Source organism: Pyxicephalus adspersus, chromosome Z, assembly GCF_032062135.1.
Source record: "Pyxicephalus adspersus chromosome Z, UCB_Pads_2.0, whole genome shotgun sequence".
Taxonomy (NCBI): domain Eukaryota; kingdom Metazoa; phylum Chordata; class Amphibia; order Anura; family Pyxicephalidae; genus Pyxicephalus; species Pyxicephalus adspersus.
The window spans coordinates 7913086-7939138 of NC_092871.1; the positions used below are offsets into that span (position 1 = coordinate 7913086).

The window sequence follows — 26053 nt, forward strand, 5'->3', positions numbered from 1 at the left end:
CACACGAAATCCGTCCCTAATACATAAATAGCTGGAATCAGACCAGGGACCCTCTATAAGTGAACGTTTCCAGGGACTCCTGAACCTGAAACTGAGGGGCCCCAGGGCTCTACTTCCATACACCAATTCTGTATATTCCAGGGGCCACATAAGACACGAGCGCAGTGACTGCATGCGATGCGGAATGCGGCCGTCCCTATCTCCATAGCGTTGATGTTTTCTGCTTGTTGCCATGACAATGACCCTAGCAACCACAACTGAGACAATCAATGCGAAATCCAATAAGCAGGGTCAGCGAGTGATAGGGAGAAGGGCCGAGAGACCATCGCAGCTCCAACGTCTGAGGTAATAAATGGACAAAAAGATAAAAAATAAACACAAATTATATATAATAATATTCCTTGTATTAGGATAAATATAGAATATTTGCATGATTACCGTGTCCAGCCAATCAGATCTTGCCTTGATAGCAGGGAGATCAGACTACACGCACTGCACACTCCCCTCCCCCCTATACTTTCCTATAGAGAAATGTCAAGGCCGTCCTTGCTGACCTGATTGTGAAAATGCTACAGGTCTGGCTGTCTCTGCCAAAACAAGCATGCGCCAAGTGAAGTCATAGCACCATGATGTCTACTTCACCTGTATTGTACCGACCTAATCAGTGTAACAGAGTGGTGCTCCGACTTTGAATGAGAGCTCCAATGCAGCAGCTCTTTGCCCTAAAGGGGCGATTGCCCGATTCTCAGGCGATATTCTGGGGTTCTAATAAATGAAAGCGACCGACGTAAGGAAAGCGGCTGCTGAACCCCCCTGGGGTACTGATTCCATGCTGGGAAAATGATCACTGCTTACTATAGTGCCTTATAAGGCAAGTGGGTGGGACATTGGTTTTAGACACGCCCTTTTGTTATTATGTCCTGCCCATGAGCAGCTGTACTCAGCACCAGGGACACTTTATTATCATGGGCCCCTACAGCAGCCATGGACCCTACCAAGGGGCAAATAAAAACCTCAACACCAAGGGCTGACAGGAAGTGTGTCACTGCACGAGGGCTTTGAACCCACCTAAGCCAACAGAGGCCCCCACAAGGGCCCCAAGTCAATTCTTCACAGGGGCCTCAAGTCAGTTCTTCACGGGAGTCCACTCATCATTTATTTTAGAACTCAATATTTAAGGGCCCCACTGAACCACCTTTTGTCATATAACACAATGCAGGAAGTGCATGAAAAAGGTGCAAGGCCTCCTTTTGGCCAAAGCATGGCGCCGCAGCCCATCTGCTTGTACTGTGGTGCAGGGATGAAACTTTCTGCATTGGGGTGATATTCAGCATGCACTGCAATGCAGCACAAATACATCCAGAGCAGTGCATGCATCACCCTGCACAGGAGGATGGGGCTCTGGCTTCCGGGATAAGGGTAAATACCACAGCCATCGCACACCATGTGACTGCTATGAGGCCCGGGGCTCTCTAGTAATTAAGGGGTTACAGAATTGGCAAATAATTCAGAATAAGATGAAGGTAATGGCTATGAGAGATTAGAAAGTTGGGGGAGGGGCTTAATGGTATTGGACCCTATCACAAGTGGGGCCCTTCACAGGCTTCAAAATGCTATTTAAATACTTCATTGTGTTTTTTAACTCAGTGATGCGATCAATATTATGTTTCTGGTTTATACATTTCTCTATACAATGCAGGCAGATCGTGGCTGGTGGGAGGGGCCAACAGGGAGCTGCACATGGCATTCCCAATAAATCTCCTGATGGAAGCAGTGGGGTGGTGAGTGGGAGGAGTTAAGCAATTATTAAACCGCCTTAATGAGTGGCTGTCAGTCTGGAAGAATTAGCGTTCCTAGGGGGCTGGATTTGAATGCAGACCGCCCACATTTGGTGCTGAGCCATCATGATTGGAAGAACTGAAAGACAATGAATTAAAGAGGCGGGGCCAGGGGCAGTAAGGCTGGGCAGGGAGAGGCTAGATATAGTAAAGGTTGGAGGACATATTGAATTAAAGAGGGCAGGGCAGATTCAATGAAGGTGAGACTGGGGGCAGATGTATTAAAGGGGAGACCAAAGGGCAGATTTACTGAGGATGCCGGGGGGGGGGGGGTAGGGGAAGATTTATTAGAAGATTAATATAATTATTTATGAGGTCAGATTTATTAAAGGGAGAGGCAAGAGGGCAGATTTTATAATGGGAAGGCTGGAGGGCAGATTTATTGAAGAGGAGGGCAGATTTATTAAAGTTCACCACCAGCAAGCCCTGGTTTATCCTGAACAAACATTGAAATGATATGGAAGTGATGAAGATAATAAAAAGTTCTTTGCGCTGGTACTATTGCAGCGGTAAGCAGCCAGAATTGCGATGCCCCTGCAGAGGTTTTGCTTGGTATGAAATCTGCCCAGATTTCAAAAAAGTGTTTTCACAGCTGGGTGATTCAGCCCTGAAATGAATCTCAGCAGCGTGATAAGCGGCTCCGTTTCATTGGCCGCCCGGGGTCATCTGACACTGCAGCACACAGCTCGCAATACTTGCTGCATTACACAGGTGTGAGAGCAAATCTAATGACATTAGGACAGTCATTATTTACCCCCCCCCCCTCCTCCCTGGAGCGATGGCGGCCCAATCTGCCCCCCATCTCTGCTATTCCAGGAGGATTTTTCACTCTCAGACAGTGACCGATGTCACCGAATCCCCAGATGATCTCAACCGCTGCAGGGGGCGTCTGGACCAACGCAGCACTGCGTTCAAGAAAAGTCGCCTGAGTGTATAAATTGACTTAGGCGAGTTCCGCAGCGCTCTCAGGTTACAGACGGGAAGACGATTGGTCGGTTTTATTAAATAAGAAGATATCATGGCTACAAGTGCTCATTGCATTCTGCTGCACCGTCACTTCTGCGATGGCGCAATATGTTAAATACGAATCTCTATGCTTTGTACAAATATCAGGACGGAGCTGTGACAACTCAGAATCTGCAGCTGTGCGGCGCTGTGGTTACTGGGCATTAACGCCGGCAGACTTGGCACAGCTGCTGCCCGCTGGTGGTTTTTAGATGCATGCGGCGCGGTTGGCGTCAGCGGTAATTGGAGGTTAGCGGCATCCTAACGAAAGTCAGCGAGCAGCTGAAATGCAGCCACCTATCCTGGGAAATAAGGGGGTGGGCGGCCCTGTGCAGGCAAGGGGCAAACTGTATAAATACCCAGGGACCCAGAATGGCAGGAGGTGCATGATAAAAAGCTGCGCATTTGGGGCCACCACTTCATATTTGCTTAGGGCCCCATTTTTTTCTGAAAACTGTCCCTGCCAGCAGTCATATTCACCCATCTGCGCCCCTTAACGTGAAATAAAAAAAGGGAAAGTGGAAGTTCATACAACATTTCAGCCTGAAGGTGGCAGTGTGTCTCTTGTGTTCATCGTGTAATTATTATATACAATTCCAATACTAAAAAAAAAAATACACACATATAACTAAAGAATCCTCTATGGACGACTTAACAAATGCAGTTACTATGCGATCCACAAACCTCATAAAGTCATCAAAAACTCTACTTTACCACCTGAGCCAAATCCTTCTTCATTTGTGTCTCAAACACTCTCCCTCCCAGACACTGCGGATCATAGTGGGAGGAGGAAGTGATGTCAAATCTAACAGGCAGTGGATGTGGCTGGGTGTCAAGCTACAGGCCTATAAACCAGCAGTGACAATACTGTGACAATATTGATAGCCACCCCCCCTGCAGTATCTTCTCCTCCCAATAGTGTAAGCAGGTACAGCCTACATAAGAGGGACAACTCTGCTCTGAATTCTGGAGCAGTGCAGCATTGTTGCCACCACATTACAGGAAGCTGCATTACATGACTGTCACTGGCAGGATCAATGGGTATTTATGTGTCTTGTGGGAGGGACAAAAGTGTAACATCAATCCCGCTGTTAAATTGTATTGTACTGCGCTATGCTATGTGATGAAATCACACGTCGGCTCAAAGTTGTGGCTGACAAATGTAAAAATGGCACCTTACCTAGGGCCCCATTGAGTCTAGAACTGTCCCTTCCTGCAGCCACATTCACTTTTATTTTTAAATACTGCCAGGTACAGGGCTCACAACATGTGACCTTGTTATTCTTTGCCTGTTGGTCCAGAGATGTCACGTGGTTCGGTTCTCTTCCTGCACCATGTGACATCTCTGGAGCAATAAGCAAGGACTAACAATGTCACATGGTGACAGGGGGCGGGGCAGTGACAGAGAATCTGCTGAGTTCTGAAAGGTTTCCTCCTCATTCTGTGTCCTGGGCCAGGGTCTGGGTGGTGGTGTAGTCAGTGCAGTAAGGAAATCAGCAGCTCCCAGTGTTCAGGGTGTTCCCCCTTTAAATCTACCAACCCCCATCCCAAACCCCCCGGTTGTCACCCGCTTCTTGGATTATTAATCAGCACTGAGCTCCCATCGATGATTTCGGTGTCTGGGTAGAATCGGAGATCTCAGATTTTCTCCTAATTAGCTGCCAGCCAGCAATTTCCCGCAGAGCCGCACCGCACCGCCCGGCACTTCTTACACAAATTAACCCAACGCAGGAAACGGGTGAATCATATGCGGAAGCACACACCGTGCCGCGACCCCAGGCACTGCTCAATTAGACAAAAATCCCATCGCCATCCTTCCTTTTCTGTTGTCTAGGAGACAGACAGAGCAGACGGGGACACAAATTGTACAGCTGGGACAACGAAAAAGAGGAATTGATGAACATAAAGCATAAAAATGCTTATTTGGACTTGGTGATCCTGCCATTAACACACTTCCTGTCCTATGGTGACAACATTAATTTACTATATTAGGGCAGTGTTGTCTAGGCTAATGTCCTAGGTTGGACTACAAACACCTCCACCATTTTCACAACTTCTAATACAAAAGAGGGTGGTGTTCTGTAGTTCACATAAGATAGCATTGTATGGGATTTCAGTCCAGTGCACAGGAAGTTACAGGGACACTAGATTTCTGGCAGGACCAATGTTGCTTTATATGCAGAAAATGTGCTGAGAATAAATCAGTAAAACAAATGCATTCACCACATCTAGAGATTGTATGGTAAAGCTGATGATCGGGAATGCGCTCTTGTACAACACTGAGGGGGGGGGGGCAATCTTGGGGATCCCCAGATTTCCCAGGGTTCTATAGCAGAGCCCAGTGACATCACCCCTATGCCAGAAGGTAGGTATAAGTCCGGGGGTTCAACTCAACCTTTCACTATTTCTAAACTTATGTAAATGCCCACTCCTTGCTGTGTACCTTAACAACAGATTCACAGTGCAGCCACAAAGTGATCCCACCCATAACAACCACCAGCCAACGGGAATTCTGACTGTTGTGTACCTTAACAACAGCCTTACAGCTACTGTTTACTGTGTCTGCAAGTTCCACCCCTAACAACCACCGGCCAATGGGAATTCTGACTTCTATGTGCGTTAACAACAGACCCACGGCTACTGTTTATCCTGCGAATCACAAAGAGGCTTCTCTCCTAACAACCACCAGCCAATGAGACTGCTGACAGCTGTGTACTTTATCAACAAACTCCCAGCTAATATTTACCTTGTCAACCAAGCAGGTAATATTATTTTGTGTTTGGCACATGCACCAGCCATGGAATGAACTTTTCATTAGACAGATTCACCCATCTCCAGGTATAAAGTGAATATATTTCACATTTATTCCAATTTTATTTTCATGGCTTCCTGTGAGTGTGAGATAGAAATCTCTGCGGCACCCTTCTTATGAATTCTGCCACCGTTGTACAATCAGTGATCAGCCCCTTGGCACCGCCCCTGGGATCCAGCAAATGACCAATCAGGTGCTGCCTATGGAGAATGTAAACACAGGTTGTCCACTGAGATCTCCGCCCCTTCCTCTGAAAGTCACATGGTTTTGCTTCCTCCTGGGTGGTCAGGGGGCGTGGTCAGGGATGGCATGGGAGGGCTTAGCTGCTGAATTTGCATATCATTAATAGTGCTGATTATCTTCCTAGGGCTTCCAGTTTTGGGGGGCAGAAGATTTGCATTTGAAGCAGCAGAAGGCACCATAGTGCTGACATATAATGCAGCGCTGTACAAAGTCCTACCTCTCCCCCTAATATTATGCTGGCCCCTGGAGGTCATTTAGGGAGAAGCCAATCACCAGGCTTCTGGTAGGTGAGAAGCCAATCACCTTCCAGTATGTTTTTTTTTTTTTTTGGAAGATGTGGGAGGAAACCCATGCAAGTAACATACAAACCCCATGCAGACACAGGCTGCTGGCCCAAGATCTGCACCAGGGACATGCTGCAAGAGTGCTGGCCACTAAGTCAGCCAAGGTGAATCTGTACTAAGAGTTTTGGATTGTCCTGTCTGGGAATTTAAGCAATCATCAGATGTATGAAGTAATCTATAATAGTGATATTTCCAGGGATCATCACCACAATACTCCCCCCATCCATTCCAATGACCGGACCATCTTTGCTCAGGCATCATTCAAGGTCACCATCTACTTCCTGCCAGCTCAGAGATGGCCAATCATGTAAACCCTGGTGCATTTTTTGGTGTTGACAAATGTCTGACACAGATCAGCCCCTGCTGCTGCCCCCTTTAACCTGCTACAAAGTCACATGACAAGCTGGAGGTCCACATTTAGCCCCAGGAATTGATGGGGACACGGATTTTGCTCTGTAGGCCTTAATATTCAGATTTCATGAGCTTGTCAGTGATTGGATCCTAATAAAGAGGTCCTGTTCTCAAAGAACTTTTTATATTATAGATAACTGTGTCTAAGCAGTGCCCTAAAATTGTATCCGGGCGCCCCTGTGCCTACATCGCTGTATCTCTGCAGTGTGAGATCCCAGGCACTGCTGATTTTGGAGGAAAATGGTGTCACCCCTGCGCTGATCATTGTTCTCCTAGCTGAAGATTCTGATAAGAAAAGCCTTGCCCCTACCAAGATGGCCGTCCCAATAAAGAGACTTGGTGTTGGACAAGGAATGTAATGGGGAACGGTCAGCTGCAGGGAAGCCCCAGGCCATTCTGGTGACCGGTCCTCTTCTTCCCTTTTTGGGTGCAGTTTTTCGGGGTGATGAAACACATGGGTGCAGTGACACAGATACCAAATTCTCATGTCTGACCCCGCGCCACACACTCTGCATGCAATTCTGACAAGGACCAATCAGATAACATGTGAAGATCTATATCACCTCCAGGGACCAATCAGAAGCTACTTTCACTTTTTTAGCTGAAGTCATACCATATATGGACAAGTTTCTCCAAATGTAATAGGCAGGTGCGGGCCATGGGAAGGTACAGTGTGCTGCAGCACGAGGATCCCAGACCCCCCACAGCCAATAGGTGTCCCCACAGGGGCCCAAAATCAATGCTGCACAGGGGCCCCCTGTTGGCTGCATCTGGCATTGTTCATCAGCCTATAACTGATGATGTCTGCAGCGCACAGCAACCAATCAGAATCGATCTATTCGGTCTCAGCGGGTTCTTGCCGTCTCATGGTTGCTCTTTGCAGTTTGCCATCAGATCTATGCGCAGCATGAAAATTAAAGATGGCGGATAGCAAGGTGGGAAGTTTATGGCACAGAAAGGATGGGGAGTTCGGGATGGGGACACAGCAAACAGGAAGAGGGGGACATCAGAAAACACGACACGCACATGCACAGACAGTACAGGAGGGGGCGCCATAGGTAGACTTACGTGAGGAGTCCGGCCGACGAACTGCGCAGAGAGAGAGCAGCATGTTAGCGGGAAGAGCAAAGAGACAGCCGGTTAGATGGGGGTATTAGTATGGTGCAGGTGGGGTATTACTGGTGCAAAATGAAACTATTGCCCCAGCTGAAAATTTAATAAATATTACATTATTCAATAAAAAGGGCAACCAATCAGAAAACACTTTACTACAAGGTGGATTCTGATTCCATTCTGGTATTTGTTCCCTGGTGGAGATTTTTCCCTCATTTCCTGTTGTGTCCCTGAAACAGAAAATACAGGGAAATCTCTTCATTGGGTCAAAAAAAGGAAACCCAGAGAGGATTTTTTGAACCCCCTCTAAAACTCTAAAAAGTTAGACTACATAAATGTGAAAAATAAACTCTAGGCAGATATAAAGACACACAATAATGCAACTCTGTAATCATTACTATATCAATAAAGATTTGTTTCAATGCAAGCAGTGAAATTACCTGACCCGGTGTCAGCCCTTGAATGTAAAAGTTAGAAATAACATAAACAGCTAATTGGTTCCTGTGCTGGTTGGAAGAATGCTGATAGGAGGAGAGGTCAGAGTGCTATAGAGATGACCTCATCACTGTGCTGCACCTCCAATCATAGACTGAGATAATCCCTGGACAAGGAAGTGAGTTGACCAATGCTGGCTATCAGACTGAGGGCATCTAGTGGCAGACAGAAGTACTGCAGGACAAAATCTTTATTGATTGAGAACATTGCAGGTTTTAAATCAGGTTTGCCAGGCCATTCATTTCATTTTGTTATTTTAACCTGGAGCTCTGCTTTAAATATTAACTAAGCCCAAGAACAATGTCATATATTGCAGTTTACTAAACCATGGATGTGGCACCTGCATTGGTTTTCTTTTCTCAAGCTAAAAACATTTTCCTCAAGTACAGAACATTCCTGTGGATCCTGCCAAAAAATGAAGAGTTCTTATACCTTCCTGCGAGTTGAGCATTTGTAAACTAGTAATCCCCCCACTCTATGCATACGCAGACATATTTGACATTCAGGTGGGTGACAACATTCACTCCTTCACTATTGGCTCCCTCATTAGTGAAGAAGTGAATTTAGTCACCTCTAAAGTGTATTAAGAATTCACCACGAGAATGTAGAGGAGAAAAATCTTAAAACTTTAAAACTAAAGCAGCCACCACATCTATTGACTTGTCACCTACTATTGTCACCTACTATTCTCCCCCCCCCCCCCCCCCCCCCCCCCCCTATGAATTGAAGTTGTCCTTTGCGTTTTCAATTTGCTGCAAATAATATCAGATAACAAGATAAGAAAACAATGTCATTTACTTTTATTATTTTTTATTTCATTATATTGGAGGGTTCAGAATGCTGCACAACTGTAATTGTAGGAAGATATGCACAGCGCCACCTAGAGGCTGATTCATGGAACTTACTCTGCACGATGAAGCTGATTTACTGGAGTTTCTGTTCACTTAGCGCAGCCTTTCTTGACCTTTTAAATATTGGGACCCCCTGCTGTAATTATTATATCCACAGATCACAGTATATTAGTGTGATGGTCAGGGGGAAGAATTCCTCTTACATTGCTGGCCATTGGGAAGAATGTCACCCTTACAGATAACCAAAAAGATCATTGGGGTAACTTAGTCTGATCTGAGAGTGATAAATAGCTTGTTGCTCAAGAAACCGCTAGGAACCTCTGGAGGAACCCTGGTTGGGAACCAATAATTCTCTTTGCTAAGTGATCAGCCTGAAAACCTCATAGTGATAAGTAACTTCCAACACTCTGCCTTTAGGTGGCGCTGCACAACTCTTCCTTCCATTTCAGAGGATCCCCAGCTTAAAGTGGACTTGAACTCAAAAAAACAAAACAAAAAGACACCAGGAGCACTGACAAAATAAACTGCAATGTAAGTTATGGTTGAGACCTATAATAATCGCCCCTTTAGAGGCGGGGCCTAAGGCTTCTTCAGTTTACAAGTACAGCTACAGTGTATGTACAGAAGATTCACATAAATGTCAGACATGTCAGTTTCTATAGAGGTGTGGGCGCAGATTTGTGTCTCTTTCACATAAAAATTCTCTAAACCTTTAAACCAAGTAATTTGTCAATCTCACCATCACTCCTATTGTGGGAAGCAAACTCACAGAGACACCTACAGCCTATGTACTATTGATTTATGTATTGTTCACAGCGGATCTGAAGCCACTCTGTAATGAATACACCGCACAGACACAAAAGATTGTTTGAAAATATTATTTATTGCTGCAGAAATTGGCTGCTTCATCCTCTGCACTGTGGAGCAAAAATCAGTTTGAAAAAAAATCACAAAGTTGTGCAAGAGAGACCTCTGGTGGCGGAAAGGGAGAAATGCAGACTTGTGATAATTTGGAAAATTTTTGGAGGTTTAATAAATAAAAAGTCACTTCTATAAAAATGTCATATTCATACACATCAATCATTAATGATTTTTTGGTGAACAGACAATGAATATGGAGGTCAACTATATTTAATATTTAGTGAATAGGATGTTCACCATAATTGCCACTTTTAGCAGAACGTCACATCCACCACTTTAAACTTTACCAGAAAGTGTTTGTGTGTCACTTTGAAAGTTAGGTGCGCCAAAGGCCATGGGGGAGGGGGTGGATCAGCTTTAATAGCAATATCCACTTCGTGCAGCAGCAATGTAATTTTAAAAGTTATGATTGTGGTTTGAAAAAAGTACAAACCGAATAAATTAATAAAAATATAAAGAAATAAAAATGTGTACTCATTATTTACTGTATTTCCTTTTGAAATACTGTAATTGTAGCTAACAAAAACAGTATTAAAAAGATGAACGCTGCCACCTTCTGGCTGGAATGCTATTTTCGGGATAAACGCTTTTGTTGTCAGTGTCATTGCTGACATATCAATCACATGGTCAGGGAACGCTTGGTTATAGATCATCAGTGGGGGGGGTGTCCATTAATAACTGTGCAAAGGGTTGGCTGGTCAGGGAGGAGAGGATTATAAACATATCCCCCATATAAAGCATGTCACTGGGGAAAGTGTACATACAGAAGGGGTAAATGCTTTTTATAGCGCTAACATATTACATAGTGATGTACATAGTCATGTGACTAAATGATGTACTATGTAAGTAAATGAATCTGTCTTCATACTGTATCATCAGTCTCCTGCATAGCACCCTCTGGAGGAGGAAAGGGAATTGCCAAGAGCCAATCAAACTTTGCAAAGCTCATCAGCTGAGCATTCCCTATCCAATCAGCATGTTAAGGGCGTGTTTTTAAGAAGGCTGCCACTGCAATATAGCTCTGCATTTTGCTTTTGGGGGGGGGTCCAATCATTTTATTTTCGCACCTTCATAATGATGGCTATTTGGCAGGGTCCGATTTACAAAAATATTGACTATTTTGATAAAATATTGATATTCAATTGTGTGAATTGTGTTTGATAAAATTGCATCTAAACCCAAGAAAACAAAGCTGTCACATATTGCAGCCCAGCAAATCTTGGATAAGAAGCTAAATTATTTTCCCTTACCTGTTTTTCCTGTCTGGTGATTCTGCCAGTAATACATTTCCTGTCTTAAGGTGACAACGTTCATTCACTATACTCTACAGAGAAGCAGCGTTGTCACCTTGGAACAGAAAGTGTGTCTGGCCAAAAGAACATCGCCCCCAATGCTGGACTCCATGACAAGGGGACATCCACCACTGAACTGGGCAGCTGGTATAACACTGCTTGAAAAGTGTATAGAAAGCACATGATATTATCAGCACACTGGATTTCTGGCAGGATCTTTTTTTGTATTCAAATTCAGATTCTTTTAATGGTGTATTTACCAGACCAGAAGGGAGAAAAAAAGGGAAATCTATAATTTGGGTTTATGGTCACTTAATACTACAGTCACGCTGGTATTACAAACATCAGAGTGCTACAGAACTTTAGCACCATTTAGGTAAGCTCAGCCCTCTCAAATCTCATGTTAGCACTCCGCCTCTCATCTTCATTTTAATTTTCCATCAGTAAATAGCCATCAAATTCTACATCAGTGACACACCAGGAAAAAATTGGCAATGATCGGGATTTACAAATGTAACAATGTCCTATTTAATGTACACCGCTGCATAATATGTTGGCGCTATATAAATCCTGTTTAATATTAATAATAATAATAATGTCCAACAGCAGCCACTGACTCAGCACCTGATGGAGCAGATCTGTGAATCGCCACTAGAGGGCAGCACACAACCTTGGTCTGGCCTATCCTGGTAATATCATTGAAGTAATGAAGTATTGCGCAGTGTGAGCCATCCATCAATGCAGAAAGTTTGGAATTCCCATCGACCCCCTCAACTTATTACCCGTGCAAGCTTCTGCAATGCCTTAGATTCCATTGTCAAGCTCCATACAATCATGAAACCCACAGTCTTATACACAGATGTACAAGAGAGAGCATCTAAATCCAATGCTTGAACACCAGCTGGCAATCTGTAACAATCATTCTGATCCCCATGTGCTGGTAGCAGCCTGATCCTCCTCCATCATTTGTATCTCACACACTCCCCCTCCCAGACACTGCAGATCACAGTGGGAGGGGTTAATGTGCTGCCAATCCAGAACACAGTGGGTGGGACTGGGTGTGGCCAGGTGATGATTGACAAGTCTTAAACCCACAGATCGGTTCATAGAGTTATAAGGATGAGCAATTATTATTATTATTATTATTAATATTATTATTAATAATAATAATAAACAGGATTTATATAGCGCCAACATATTAGGTTGTGTTGTACATTTAATAGGGGTTGCAAATGACAGACAGACACAGACAGTGACACAGAAGGGGGAGAGAACCCTGCCGCGAAGAGCTTACAATCTAGGAGGTGGGGGATGTTTTACACAATAGGAGGGGAGTAAATGTTTTAATAAGATATAACTTTTTCTTGGCAAGTTTGAGTCAAGAAAACTGTTCAAATTTTTTTTTAATTTTCTATTTTTGTAATATTTATATTTTATTGCTCCTGTGTATAAATATAAGTTTCGGAGTTAGAGAGAAAATGAAAGGCACCTTATTTTATTAAATTGCAAACCTTTTTAATGTATAGCTCTGCGTAATATGTTGGCGCTATATAAATCCTGTTGTTTATTATTAATAATAATAATAATAATAATAATACTAACCTCCCAACCGTTAAGCCCGTACTTTTTCATATTAAAAAAAGTTGCAATTATCGATAACCCTGTACTTTTCTCACTCCCCACTTACCTGGTCCCGCTGTGCTCATCCAGCGTCGGGTCCGTGTTACAGTGTCGTCCTCCAGCGTCGATCTCCCTCTCCAGCGTCGGGTGCCGTCTCCTATACCAGCGGAATCAGTAAGATGATCTCTATAAAAGAGAGAATCTTGTGTTCCGCCGGCCGGCTTCTTACCTGGTCCCGCTGATCGTCCCGTGTCGTTCTCCTTCCAGCGCCAGGTGCTCTCTGAAACAAGAAGCCGGCCGGCGGAGGAAAAAAAAAGCTGGCTGGCTTCTTGTGCGTGCGTGCGTGCGCGATGACATCGGCGCGTGTGCGGGAAATTCAAATTGAAACTCATTCATTCATTTTGTATTGGATTGGATACAGGAGTTTGTATTCAATCTAATACATACCTGTAACGCTTTTGGTACAGAAATCTAGACCTCAGTGTAACGCCCAGGTGGTTAATACTCCACCACTGCAATGAGTATAGGCCGGAACAATAGAGTGTGCTGCCCTCTAGTGGCGATCCTCGGCGTTGATGCATCTGATGCTAAGTCAGTTGCTGCTGTGTTGGACAGTGATAGTAATTCCAGACAAATGTTCACAAAACATTTATTGGGCCATTGGCGTAAGATGATGGCCGGCACATCTCTCTATATTCCATTGCTCCTTGTTACCCTGTGTATAAATATGAATCTTTCTGAATCATTTGTAAAATCTTATAATGTCTGATGGTAAAATCTATAGCAGTGTTTCCCAATCAGGGTTCCTCCAGAGGTTGCTGGGGGTTCCCTGAGTAATGAGCAGCTTGTGACTCTCAGATCAGTTTAGGTGACACCAAGGATGTTTTTGATTATCTGTAAGGGTGACATTCTTCCCACTGGCCAGCCATGTAGGAGGAATTATTCCCACTGACCCCCACTCTAATATACGGTGAGCTGTGGATATAGTAATCATAGCAGGGGATTCCCTGAAGACCTGAAAGTTATTTTAGGGGTTCTCCTATGTTATAAAGTTTAAGATAAGCTGTTTTGAGCCAATTGAAGGTATCACTTAAATGCTGAACCTTCTGCACTTCATATGCAAAAACTGACCTCCATATAGTGTGGGGGGGGGTCGCCCTCCCGTACATATAATAATTTTGTCTTCATGTTGCTTTAGTGGATAGTCGATGACACCCTGCACCCCATTCTGACTTCAGACTGCTGGAGAGGTTACAGTGCGGTTTCCACTTCCTCTTACCATGGAACCTCAGGGGCGGTGCTACAAGTAGCTTCCACCCGCGACAGCCTCATAGAGAATGAATGAGAGCAGCAGAAAGCAGTACCCCCACTGATGCCAGCTGTCTAATTTGCAGACACTTCTTCTTTAAGAACCAACATTGAGATTGTGATTTAGGGCTGTCAGGGTGCCAGCCAGCGGGAGCTGCATGGGAAGGTTTGAGCCAGCTGTAGCTCTGAATCCAACCCAAGTCATCCTGAGCCAAGCAATACCACTGAGAGCCTTCTTATAGGGGAACCGTGCTAAATAGATTTATTGTGCTGAATATTATTAGGTTATAAATCTTACAATATTTTACAAATCAACATTTCACTCTCTATAAATGATACTCCCCCTCTCTATAAATGATAACTCCCCTCTATATATAATACCCCCTTCTATAAATGATACCCCAGAATACCCCCCCTATAAATGATACCCCTGTCAATGTATCTGCATGTCTGCTGGCAGCTGTTGGAATCACTTCTAATATCAATGCATAATAAAACAATGACTCGTTCTGCCACCTCGTGGCCAATTGTCAAAAGTGCACAATGTAATGTATTCTAGCAAATTAATGGATGAATTTAGATCGTTTTTACAGGGAAATAATGAATAAAAATCACACCTAGATATTAGATGCACTATATTCTGATATCCAGCTAAGCAGGTCATAATAAAGGCTGTAAAGACCAAAAAATCGGATTCTGTACACTTTACATTTGCCCTAATAAAGTTTAAAGAAAAATCCCCAACAATATCTTTTTTAGTCTTCCATATAAACAGCAAATTGAACAAATGCAAAACTACCAATAGTGAAATACTAACACTGCTGATTTTGTTTCCTAGAAAATGCAATCTGCTTGGCTGTTATGTTGATCCAATGGCACTGAGAGCCATTCACAGCTGCATTGTGGGACGGCTTGCGTTTAAGAATGTGTTCATGCGATGTGCAGTATTGCATTGCAATTCACCCTAATGCCTCCACCAATGTAAATGCATACCATAGCTCATGGTAATGGACTACAATGCATTGTGATGCCCTGCATGGAAATAGCGCATGTCTGATTCTTTTAACCAAATTGGTGTATCGGCAGCCCATGCATGCAATGCAGTAAATGCATTACAGAGCGCACATTAAAAGACAAACTACTGAAATGCATCAGGGTGGACAGGTGGGCTTTATGAGTTCCCATATCTATCCATGCAGATCAGGAGTTGTGACTTTGCGGCCTGCATGAAACATCTGAAGCCAGGTAATTGGATTGAGGTGGCAATCAGAAAACTGAACAGAAATCAGAATACTGAAGACTTACACAGATGGATTCGAATTTTGTGCTTCTGACTTTCTCTAATGCAGAAAGCAAATGATGGGAATTTAATGCATCCTGTATTACCCCCCTCCCCAACACATCAACCTTTATTACCTCCTTCTCATCTCACCTTGGCAGGTAGGTTTAGGGTGATCCCATTTCCCAGATTTGGTGCACATGCTGTGACTGGAGCCCACCAGCAGGAAGCCTGGGTCACATCGGAACCGGACACTGGTGCCCTCCATCGGTACACGGCCCGTCATGCTGACATCCACCTGTCCGTTCTCCAGCTTCAGGTGCATGCGAGGGCAGGTTGGGACTGCGAGGGAAGAAGAAGGAGAAATGTCACTGACATGCAGCACCGGTATATTACAGTGTGTAGCCCAGGAAAAACCTGGTGTGGCTGCTGAAACCAAAACTGTTCAATAAGGTTCATCAAGTGGGAGAGCATTAGAAATCATTAATTGGGTGATTAGTGATATATTTTCTAGAATGCAACAGGGAGGAAGAGGAAATGTATCTAAAATAAAAAGAAATTGCAACTTTGATAGCTGTCACCTGGACAGGTGCCCACTTGGAAGAATTCCGCCCTACTGTTTCCATCTCTGGTGCTATATTGCAGGGGTGAAACCAATGCCTGTGACAGAACGCTTAGGAGAAAAGGGCAGCAAGGGTCGGAAAGCACAGAGGAGCCTTCAAGAGCTATGATAATGAAAAGTTTTTTTTTTGTCACCCTCCAAATAGAAATTAGCATCTAACCCCCAGAGGGAGGGGTATTTTGAAGTCACCATTAGCCAGAGAAGGCTTTTTCCTTTTTTTTTTTTTTTTTTGCTTCAATTTGACTTGATGCATTTTGTCCTCACATATACATATATATATATGTTTGCTTCGGATCTGTCTGACCGCTTCCTTCAAGTTTCTTTCAATGGTAATTCCTCCTCACCCACTCTCCTCCATGTTGGTGTTCCCCAAGGGTCAGTCCTTGGACCGGTTCTCTTTTCTCTGTACACCTCCTCTCTCGGTAGTCTCATATCTTCCTTTGGTTTACAGTACCATCTGTATGCTGATGACACCCAAATTTATCTGTCCACCCCTGACCTGTCCCCCTCAGTCCTGGATAAGGTCTCATGCTGCCTGTCAGCCATCTCATCATGGATGTCTGACCGATTCCTGAAACTCAACCTGGATAAAACAGAACTCATCATCACCCCCCCCCTCAAAATCCAAATTTCCCTCTGACATATTTCTAACCCGGCCCTCTCATTTACCTCCCATATTCAGAACATTTCCAGGTCCTGTCACTTTCACCTACGCAACATCTCCAAAATCTGCCCCTACCTGTCCCCTGAGACCACCAAACTCCTTGTACACGCTCTTATCATTTTTCGTCTGGACTACTGTAACCTCCTCCTCTCTGGTATTCCACTAACCCGACTCTCTCCTCTACAATCTATTATGAATGCTGCAGCCAGACTCATCCATCCTTCCCACCGCTCCTCTTCTACTGCCTCTCTTTGTAGTTCTCTCCATTGGTTTCCATTTCACCTTAGAATCAAATTGAAGCTCCTGTGCTTTGCCTTCAAATCCCTACACAGTTATTGTCCCACTTACATTTCTGACATGGTTAAAAAATACTCCCCCTGCCGCTCTCTCCGCTCCTCCAATGACCTACTATTGACTTCCTCACTCATAACCTCATCACACGCACGGCTCCAAGACTTTTCTAGAGCTGCCCCAACTCTCTGGAATGGTCTTCCTCGTCCTATTCGGCTTGCTCCTACTTTCTGCTCATTTAAAAGAGCCCTCAAAACCCATTTTTTCAAACTTGCCTACCCGTCTTCTTCTGTCTTCTGAAACCATCACTACTTCCCACTACTACATATCTCACATCCTTTGTGTGTGAAATTCCCCCACCTACTAGATTGTAAGCTCTTCGGGGCAGGGTCCTCTCCTCCTGTATCACTGTCTGTATTAGTCTGTCATTTGCAATCCCTATTTATTGTACAGCGCTGCGTAATATGTTGGTGCTATATAAATCCTGTTTGATAATAATAATAATAATATTAATAATAATAATATATGGGAATTCTGAATAATAGAAGCAGTAAAGTTACCACTGACACCAATCACCTTCTTAGCAATGGGAAAGTCGTTCTCCCAATGCTCAGCAATGGAATGTTACTCACCATTAATATAAATAAGCACCTACCCACTGACCCCCATGGATATGGACATTGTTACTGACCAATAATGTAACGGAGTCACTTCTACACTAATAGTTAATGTAAGGGGAGACCGACAACCAACTATAATAGTCGCGGCATGCATTTCTGCTCTATGCTAAGTATGTCACACTTTATTTACTGTCTACATGCTTAGCACTTCATGCTCCCTCTCTCATGAGGTTCCAATAGAACTCAGTCACTCTAGAATATGGTCAAACTACCAAGAGCTCTCCAAATAGAGTGCAGACACTTTACCATGTGGTTCTAATAGAGTTCAGTCCCTCTACTTGGAGGATACTCCAACAGGAGATCTCAATAGAGTACATTCACTCTACCATGAGCTTCCAATAGAGAGTGAATTGGGAGAAGAGATCCCAATAGACTACATTCACTCTACCATGAGCTTCCAATAGAGAGTGAATTGGGAGAAGAGATCCCAATAGACTACATTCACTCTACCATGAGCTTCCAATAGAGAGTGAATTGGGAGAAGAGATCCCAATAGACTACATTCACTCTACCATGAGCTTCCAACAGAGAGTAAATTGGATGAAGAGATCCCAATAGACTACATTCACTCTACCATGAGCTTCCAATAGAGTACACTCACCTTACCATGGGGTCCCAACAGAGTGCAGCTACTCTACCATGTCCTTCTAATAGAGTTCATTCCCTCCACTAGGAAGATACTAGGTCCCAATAGAGAACGTTCACTCTACCAAGAGTTCACAAAAGAGAACGTTCACTCTACCCAGTGGTCCCACCAGAGTGCAGCCACCTACCATGGAGTCCCAACAGAGTGCAGCTACTCTACCATGTGGTTCTAATAGAGTTCAGTCCCTCCACTAGGAGGATACTTCAACAAGAGGTCCCAATAAAATATCTTTACTCGAGTATAAAGTCCCAACAGAATGCAGCCACTGCACCTTGAGGTCCCAATTAAATACATTCACTCTAACATTTGGTTCAAATAGCATGCAGTCGCTCAAACAGAAGGTTCCGATTGCATTCAGCCGCTCTATTATAAACTTCTAATAAAGTTCAGTCACTCTACTTGGTCACCATACCAATAGGTGCCAATACTTCACTATGGGCATCCAATTGTGTGCATTCGCTTTACCATGAGAATCTAAAACCATGCAGCCACCCTGCAATTAGGATCCATTAGCCTGCAGCCACTGTACCTTGTGGTCCCAATAAAGTACAACCACTCCACCATGAGGTCCCAACAGAGTGCAGTCACTTAGGTAACAATAGAGGTTGTTACAATGGAAAATTTGGGCAAATTACACAATGTAATGCTAATGTTAGGAGCATTGTCTGAGTGATATGGTGAGGATCTGGCCATATGGGTCTGCCCATAAGAATAAACTGTCCATCAGATACATGTTAACCCTTTTTTACGCTGTGTGATTGGGCACTGATCCTTCACTCTTGTAAAGAATATAGTTGGATATACACAGAATTTATCCTGCCAGGTACATTGTCAGGGTTCAAAACGGGTAAATAATTGTGAGGGAGATGCCCACCTATGGGTACCTACAGATACATATAAAATAAACTTACGACAGCGGCTGGGCTTGTCCATATCTGTCCAGGTCCCGTCTGGCTGGCATTTGCGTACTTTTGGACCAGATATCTCCCGTTCTCCACGGCAAACAAATTCAATTTCATAATCCACTGGAAGCGACTCTACCGCTTTTACCTGAGAAAGGGTGAGACCTCTGTAACGGATCCCCCCGTCTCTAGGGGGGTGTATGATCCGGCATCCTACAATGGAGTGAGAAGGAACAGTTAATGCACAGATTATAAATAGTTGTTTTCTCGCTGTACACCACATGGCTCGGGCTTATTACATCTTGATCACTGGTACCTCGACCACCATTAGCAATTTCTGGCCCCGTATTAGGTAAACTTCCTGGGCCCTGTCCATGGTATCTAAAATTGCCAGCATTGCAGAAGTCAAGCTCTTTTGATAGGGACCTGATACAGAAGTACCATTTGTCCCCCCTAAAGCAGCCCTGACTGATACTGTTGTACATATACTGTAAATACAGCTTGTAAAGTGGCGTCTTCGGGCCATTTTATCTCTGCTTCCTTCCATAGTCTTCTTTTTACCCTCTATGATTCTTTCTGATCTGTTCTTCTCCCTAGATTGTATCTCTGCCCCTCTAACATTTTCCTCTTGCCAAGCTTTCTAGATCTCCTTTTATATGATTTCTCTGCTCCGGATAATCCTCTGCCTTTCTCTTCTCTCCTTCTTCATATTCCCAAACTCATCCCAACCCCTTTTTTCTGCTTTATAACTCTCTCTAGGCTGCGTCTCTGCTTCCTTCTGCTCTCTTTACAAACTCTGCTCTTCCTTTTCTCAAGTTCTCTACATCTCATTCATTTGTGTAGGCTGTATCCCTGCCCCCCTCTTTCCCCAGCTTACTCTTCTTACTTTGTCTCTTCCTCTTCCCAAGCTATTATAATTGCCTTTTCTCTGATATATTCCTCTCCATAGACTGCATTTTTGCCCCTCTCTTTCCCTGACTCATTCTCCTTACTCTGTCCTTTTCCTTTCCAAAGTTTTCTGCATCTCACTCTCTGATCTATTTTTCTACTTTCCCCAACTCAGTCTTCATACACTGTACTCCGCCTTTACTCTACTTAATACTCTATATTTCGTCTTCTTAAACTCTTTAGTCTCTTTCTCTTTGGTCATTTCCCCTTTGTATCTTCATGCCCTTTCCATACTCTTCTTGCTCTTCCCAAACTCTCTTCATCTCCTCCGCTCCGGTCTTTTCCTTAGGCTGTATCTCTGTCATTCTCTTCCTCTTCTCCAGCTCTCTTCATCTCTTTTTCAGTCTGTTTCTCTACCTAGGCTGTGCCTCTGCCCCTCTCAAATCCATACTTTCTCCATCCTCTGTCTTCTCACATTCCTCTGATCCTCTCTGATCCAGTCCTCTCCCTGGAATGTCTATGTGGCCTTCTCTTTCCCCAATTTACTATTCTCTGTCTCTGGCCTCCTCCCAAGCACTCTAGATCTTCTCTCATTTATTTCTCTCCTTAGGCTGTATGTCTTTCCTCATTTTCTCTTCCTGTTCCTAATTTCTCTTTATCTCTGTCTGGTCTATTTGTCTCCCTAGGCCAAGCCTCTGTACCTCTCATCTCAAACCATCTCTATCCTCTGTCTCCTTATCTTCCTAAACTCTGTTAATCTCCTTCTCCACTCTTTATCTCATTCTCTCTGAACAAGTCTACTACTTAAACTGTATATCTGTTCCTCTCCTCTCTCATCTCACACTCCATTCTATGTCCTCTACCCCTTTCCAAAGCTTTCCTCTCTGATCTCTTCCTCTCCTTAAACTGTATCTCTGCCCCTCTATTTCCTCAATTTACTCTCCATTCTCTGTCTTGCCTTTTGAATTTTTCCCAAGCTCTCTCGGTCCCCACTTTTATTTTTTCCTCTTCTCTCCATAAACAATTTCTGCCTCTATTTTTCCCTGACTCGTTCCCCATTTTCTGGCTCTTCCTATTGCTAAGTCCTCTCCATCTCTTTTCTGGTCTATTTCTCTCCTTAGGTTGTGTCTTCATGCCCTCTACATACTGTTTCTCTTGCTCTTCCCAAATTATGTGTCTCTGACCCTCTCGTCTCCATACCTTCTCTATCCCCTGTCCTGTCATTTTCCAAAACTCTCCTAATCTCCTTCTCTCTGGTCTAATCTCCTCTTATGTCCATCCCCTCAATGTATTTGGTCTCTTCATCTCCTTCTCCCTGGTCTGTTCCTCCTCTGCCCCTCTCATCTCCATACCTTTTCCATCCTGTGTATCCTCATCTTCCTAAACTCCATTAATCTCACTCTCTCTGTTTGATACTACTCTTATCTCCATAACCTCTCTTATTCTTCCTCTTCCATAGCTCTCTTTATGTACTTTCCTCCAGTCTCTTCCTTTCCCTAGGTTGCATTTCTGCCCTTCTCTTCCCAAGCTGTTTCATATACTTTCCCCTAGTCTGTTCCTCTCCCTAGGTTGTGTCTCTGTCCCTCTAATCTCCATACTTTATCCATCCTCTGTCTCCTCATCTTCTTTGGCTCTTATAACCTCTGGTTTACTCTCCTCTTATCTCCATATTCAGACTCTCCTTCCCAAGCTCTCTTCATCTCCTTCTCCCTAGTCTGTGTCTCTGCCCAATCCATCTCCATTCTTTTCCATCCTCCATCTCCTCATCTTCCAAAACTTTCGTAATCTCCTTCTCTCTGGTCTAAATGCCTCCAAAGAGGTCCATACCCTCTCAGTATTTTGTTTCTTCTTCCCAAGCTCTCTTCATTTCTATCTCCCTGGTCTGTGCCTCTTCTCCATGGGCTGTGCCTCTGCTCCTCTCATCTCCATACCTTTTCCATCCTCTGTCTACTCATCTTTGTAAACTCTATTAATCTCACTCTCTCTGTTTGATACTCCTCCTATCTCCATACCCTCTCTTATTCTTCATCTTCCCTAGCTCTCTTCCTCTCGCTAGGCTGTATCTCTGCCCTTCTCTTTCTCTTCCTCTTGCTAAGCTGTTTTCAGCTCCTGTCTCCCAGTTTGTTCCTCTCCCTAGGCTGTGCCTCTGTCCCTCTCATCTCCATACCTTCTCCATTATCCGTCTCCTCATTTTCCAAAACTCTATTAATCCCATTGTCCCTGTTTGTACTCCTCTTATCTCCATACCCTCCCAAAATCTTCCTCTTCCCTCCAGTCTGCCCCTCTCCATACCATCTCCACCCTCTGTCTCTTCATCTTCCTAAACTCCATTAATCTCCTTCTCTCTGGACTATTCCCCTCTATATTTCCATCCTCTCTCTTCCCATCTTCTTTTCTCCAATCCGTTCCTCTTTGTATGTCTGCCTCTTTCCTTCCCTCTCTATTCTCTCTCCATTTGTTCATCTATCTCTTCTCTTCCTGATCTCTCTTCATCTCTCCCATTCTCTCTCTCTCTCTCTCTCAGTCTCTCTGTCTCTGCCAATTTTTGTGCCATCCAAGTGTATTCCCCGTTTCTTCTCCCTTCCCATCTCCACCATGATCTTCTCCCCATCCCACCTCCCTTCCTCTCCTTCAATAAATGTCTTCCTATCGGTCATGTCAGTACACTGCTCTGTGTGTCTCTGGAATGACGGCATATTCAGAGTGACAAGAGCTAATGTGCCCTTAAACAGAACAATGTCTCGGATGGAGAGCTTTGGAGGCTCCATCAGGATAGGGGCCCCGTAGGTACCTTCTAATCATGTGATTTGTCTCCGGCACATTTTCTTCCCTATTTACCCCAGGGCTTGCTTTAGCTGGAATTGCCCAGGGCCCCAAATGACAGAATGGCAAAGCTGCAAATTGTCAAAATGTGCATTTGGGACCCCCACAATATTTGCCTTATTTCTCCAAATTCATCCCTGTTCCACTCACCCAAAGCGTCTCTCATACCCCACACTCGTCTCTCACCTGTTGTGCTGTTGTTTGCTGATCCATAAACACGAGACAGCCAGAGCAACAAGAGAAGAGCGCAACTGTGCGTCATCTGGAAACACAAGAACAAAAATAAAAATGATTGGATGAGAGCCAATCACACGGATCTGTGTTTATCCGAAGAAAAGAACGATTATACGAAAGGTGGAGAGCAACCAGCTTTGGTCTTAATGAGTTCCGGACATCACATAGGTATCAATGATCCCTAATCAATACAAAATTCCGGTATTAAATTGAAATATAAATTATTCTTGCGCCAGAAGGACAGAGCCATAATTGTTCAGGCATCATCCGGGGTCACCATCTACTTGGGCTTGCTCACAGATGACATAATCATATATGGTTGCTTCACAAATGTCCGACACAAATCAGCTCCTGCTGCACCCACTCAATTTGCTACTTGCTATGATGTTGCAGTCTGATCACAGGAAGGGAGAGAAAAGGTTCCTCCTACCTGCAGCAGACTGATGACATCATCTCAGCCTAGGCAGAGTCACTGGACGAAAGACTGTCATGGGTAAGCCTGGGTGATCCAGCAAACCCGCAACTGAATTGCTATCAGTAGCCAGAAAATTTTAATGCTGAACCAGATCAATTCCAAGTTTGCTGGATCCCCCGGGTTCTCATGATAGCCTATCTTCTCCAGCTTTAATAAATCAGGCTCACTGCATGTCTGTTTTGTCAATCAGCTTTTCCTCCTGGTGACTTTTCTGTTTTTTAAGCTTAGATCTGCCTTACATTCTAAGTAGGGTGGCGAAGGTTGGGCACCATGTACAATGAAATTAACCCTGGATACCAAAATAAATGGAGGTATAATTAGGATCCAGGAAAGAGTGGGTAAGGGTAGTCACCAAGAAGGAAAGGGTTAAGGTTAGACATGAGGGGGGTGGGGAGGGATTAAAGTTAGGCAGCAGGATAGGATTTCAGCACTTTAAATAGATTGTAAGCTCTTCAGGGCAGGGCATTGTAAGCTCTCCTCCTCCTGTGTCACTGTCTGTATTTGTCTTCCCTTTTTAATGTACAGCGCTGCGTAATAGGTTGGCGCTATATAAATCCTGTTTAATAATAATAATGATAAAAATCACACCAGAACATTTGTTGCACATGTGCAGATCTATGTGCACATGCTTAGAGGTCTGAGCACCAGTCACTGGAAAAAGATTGCAGTGGCAAACAATCAGAAATAAACTTTTTCATGCAAAAGAATAGCGATCAGAGTTTTATTTTTGCGCATTCCATTGCTGCAAAAATAATTTTGTTTAATTTTGTTCCTTTTTTTGCCATGGCGATTCAGATAATATTTGGAATTCCAATGCAAATGGCAAACTTATCACTGCCTGCTATACATTGAACATCAGTCTAGGATCAGCTAAGTAGCTCCTCGTATCATTCATGTGAGTAAGTATCCACGCACTTTTGCTCACACACTCAGACACGTCATCCATTTGTACCTTTGTGGTTCATCCCGCCTCCTGTTTATTGTGTTTGGTAAATCAGCCATTGGGCCTGATTTGTTAGAGCTCTCCAAGGCTGGAGAGAATACACTTTCACCAGTGAAGCTGGGTGATCCAACAAACCTGGAATGGATTTCTTCAATGTCATTTGCTATTTGCTAGATGCTTTCAATCCTGGACCAGATCGATCCCAGGCTTGTTGGATCACCCAGCTTCACTGGTGAAAGTGTATTTACTCAAGCCTTGGAGAGCTTTAATAGATCAGGGCCATTGTGTTAATCCCTATGGAAATGTATAAATCTCTGATAGCAGAAGTAAAGGATGCACAGAACAACCAGCAGGCTAGGTCTCCTATTATTAAGACTTGATTACAAGAATTAGAAAAAGGTATAATAAAAGTACAAAAGACAATGACATATAATAAGAGTGTATATATAAATTATATATATATATATATATAAATATATATACACATACACACACACACATATACATGCATACACACACAGTGCATGACAATTGCCAACATACAAAATCTGATCATTGTTTGATAAATAGGGAAATCAGATTCTGCTTGGTGGCAATAGCCATTCCCTATATACACTAAAAGGCTGATCAAATATTCAATTAGTATGAATTAGGTATCTGATCACCATATTTGAAAGTATTATACATGGCCTATTCATATTAGCTGCGGCCCACTTTTAAAAAGTAGCAACCACAACAAATTTGGTGGATGGGTGTTTAGAACAACACCACTGATCTCCATTTTGTCCTTTGGTTTTGTTTGCATGGGGAGCAGGGTGGCTCAGTGGTTAGCTCTCCGGTTTCCTCCCATATTCCAAAAACATGGAGTTAGGTTAATTGGCTTCCCCCCAAAATTGACCTTAGACTGTAATAAAGACATATGACTATGGTAGGGACATTAAATTGTGGACCCCTAAGGACAGCTAGTGATATGACTATGGACTGTGTACAACGCTGTGTAATATGTTGGTGCTATATAGATACTGTGTAATAATTTACCACTGTTAGTGGCGCACGCTATAAATGCTGCAGTAAAATGATACAATGTGGATCATTTTAATAATGATATTAATGTGGATCCCCTGCTCATTCATTAAAGTAACGGTCCTTTCACCCCCATGGAACCATTTGGTTGGCCAACTGTACTGCAGGTAACCCAATTTGCACTCAGCACTATTTAACGAAAGTAACCACTCCGCCAAAAATAAAGGGTCACTTTTGGGAAGTGTTCTATGATTTGCTGCAGCCGCAGCTACATGCAAGCAATAGTTCCCAACTGATCCCATTTACTTGAATGGCAATGGTTGCGATTGT

At 43.7% G+C, this 26053-nt stretch overlaps 1 protein-coding gene across 2 annotated transcripts in view; it reads right to left on the bottom strand.

The window, feature by feature from the left end:
• Positions 1-26053, bottom strand: part of GABBR1 (gamma-aminobutyric acid type B receptor subunit 1) — an 81935-nt gene that overhangs the window by 53395 nt on the left and 2487 nt on the right. The window contains exons 3-6 of one of the 2 annotated variants that reach the window (XR_011923365.1): positions 23235-23310; positions 19347-19550; positions 15686-15874; positions 7722-7742 (exon numbers count right to left, since the gene is read on the bottom strand). The gene's annotated coding sequence lies outside the window, so the exon portion shown is untranslated. Of the gene's footprint in view, positions 1-7721; positions 7743-15685; positions 15875-19346; positions 19551-23234; positions 23311-26053 lie in introns of those variants that run through there. The other variant, XM_072430235.1, reaches the window with a different exon arrangement.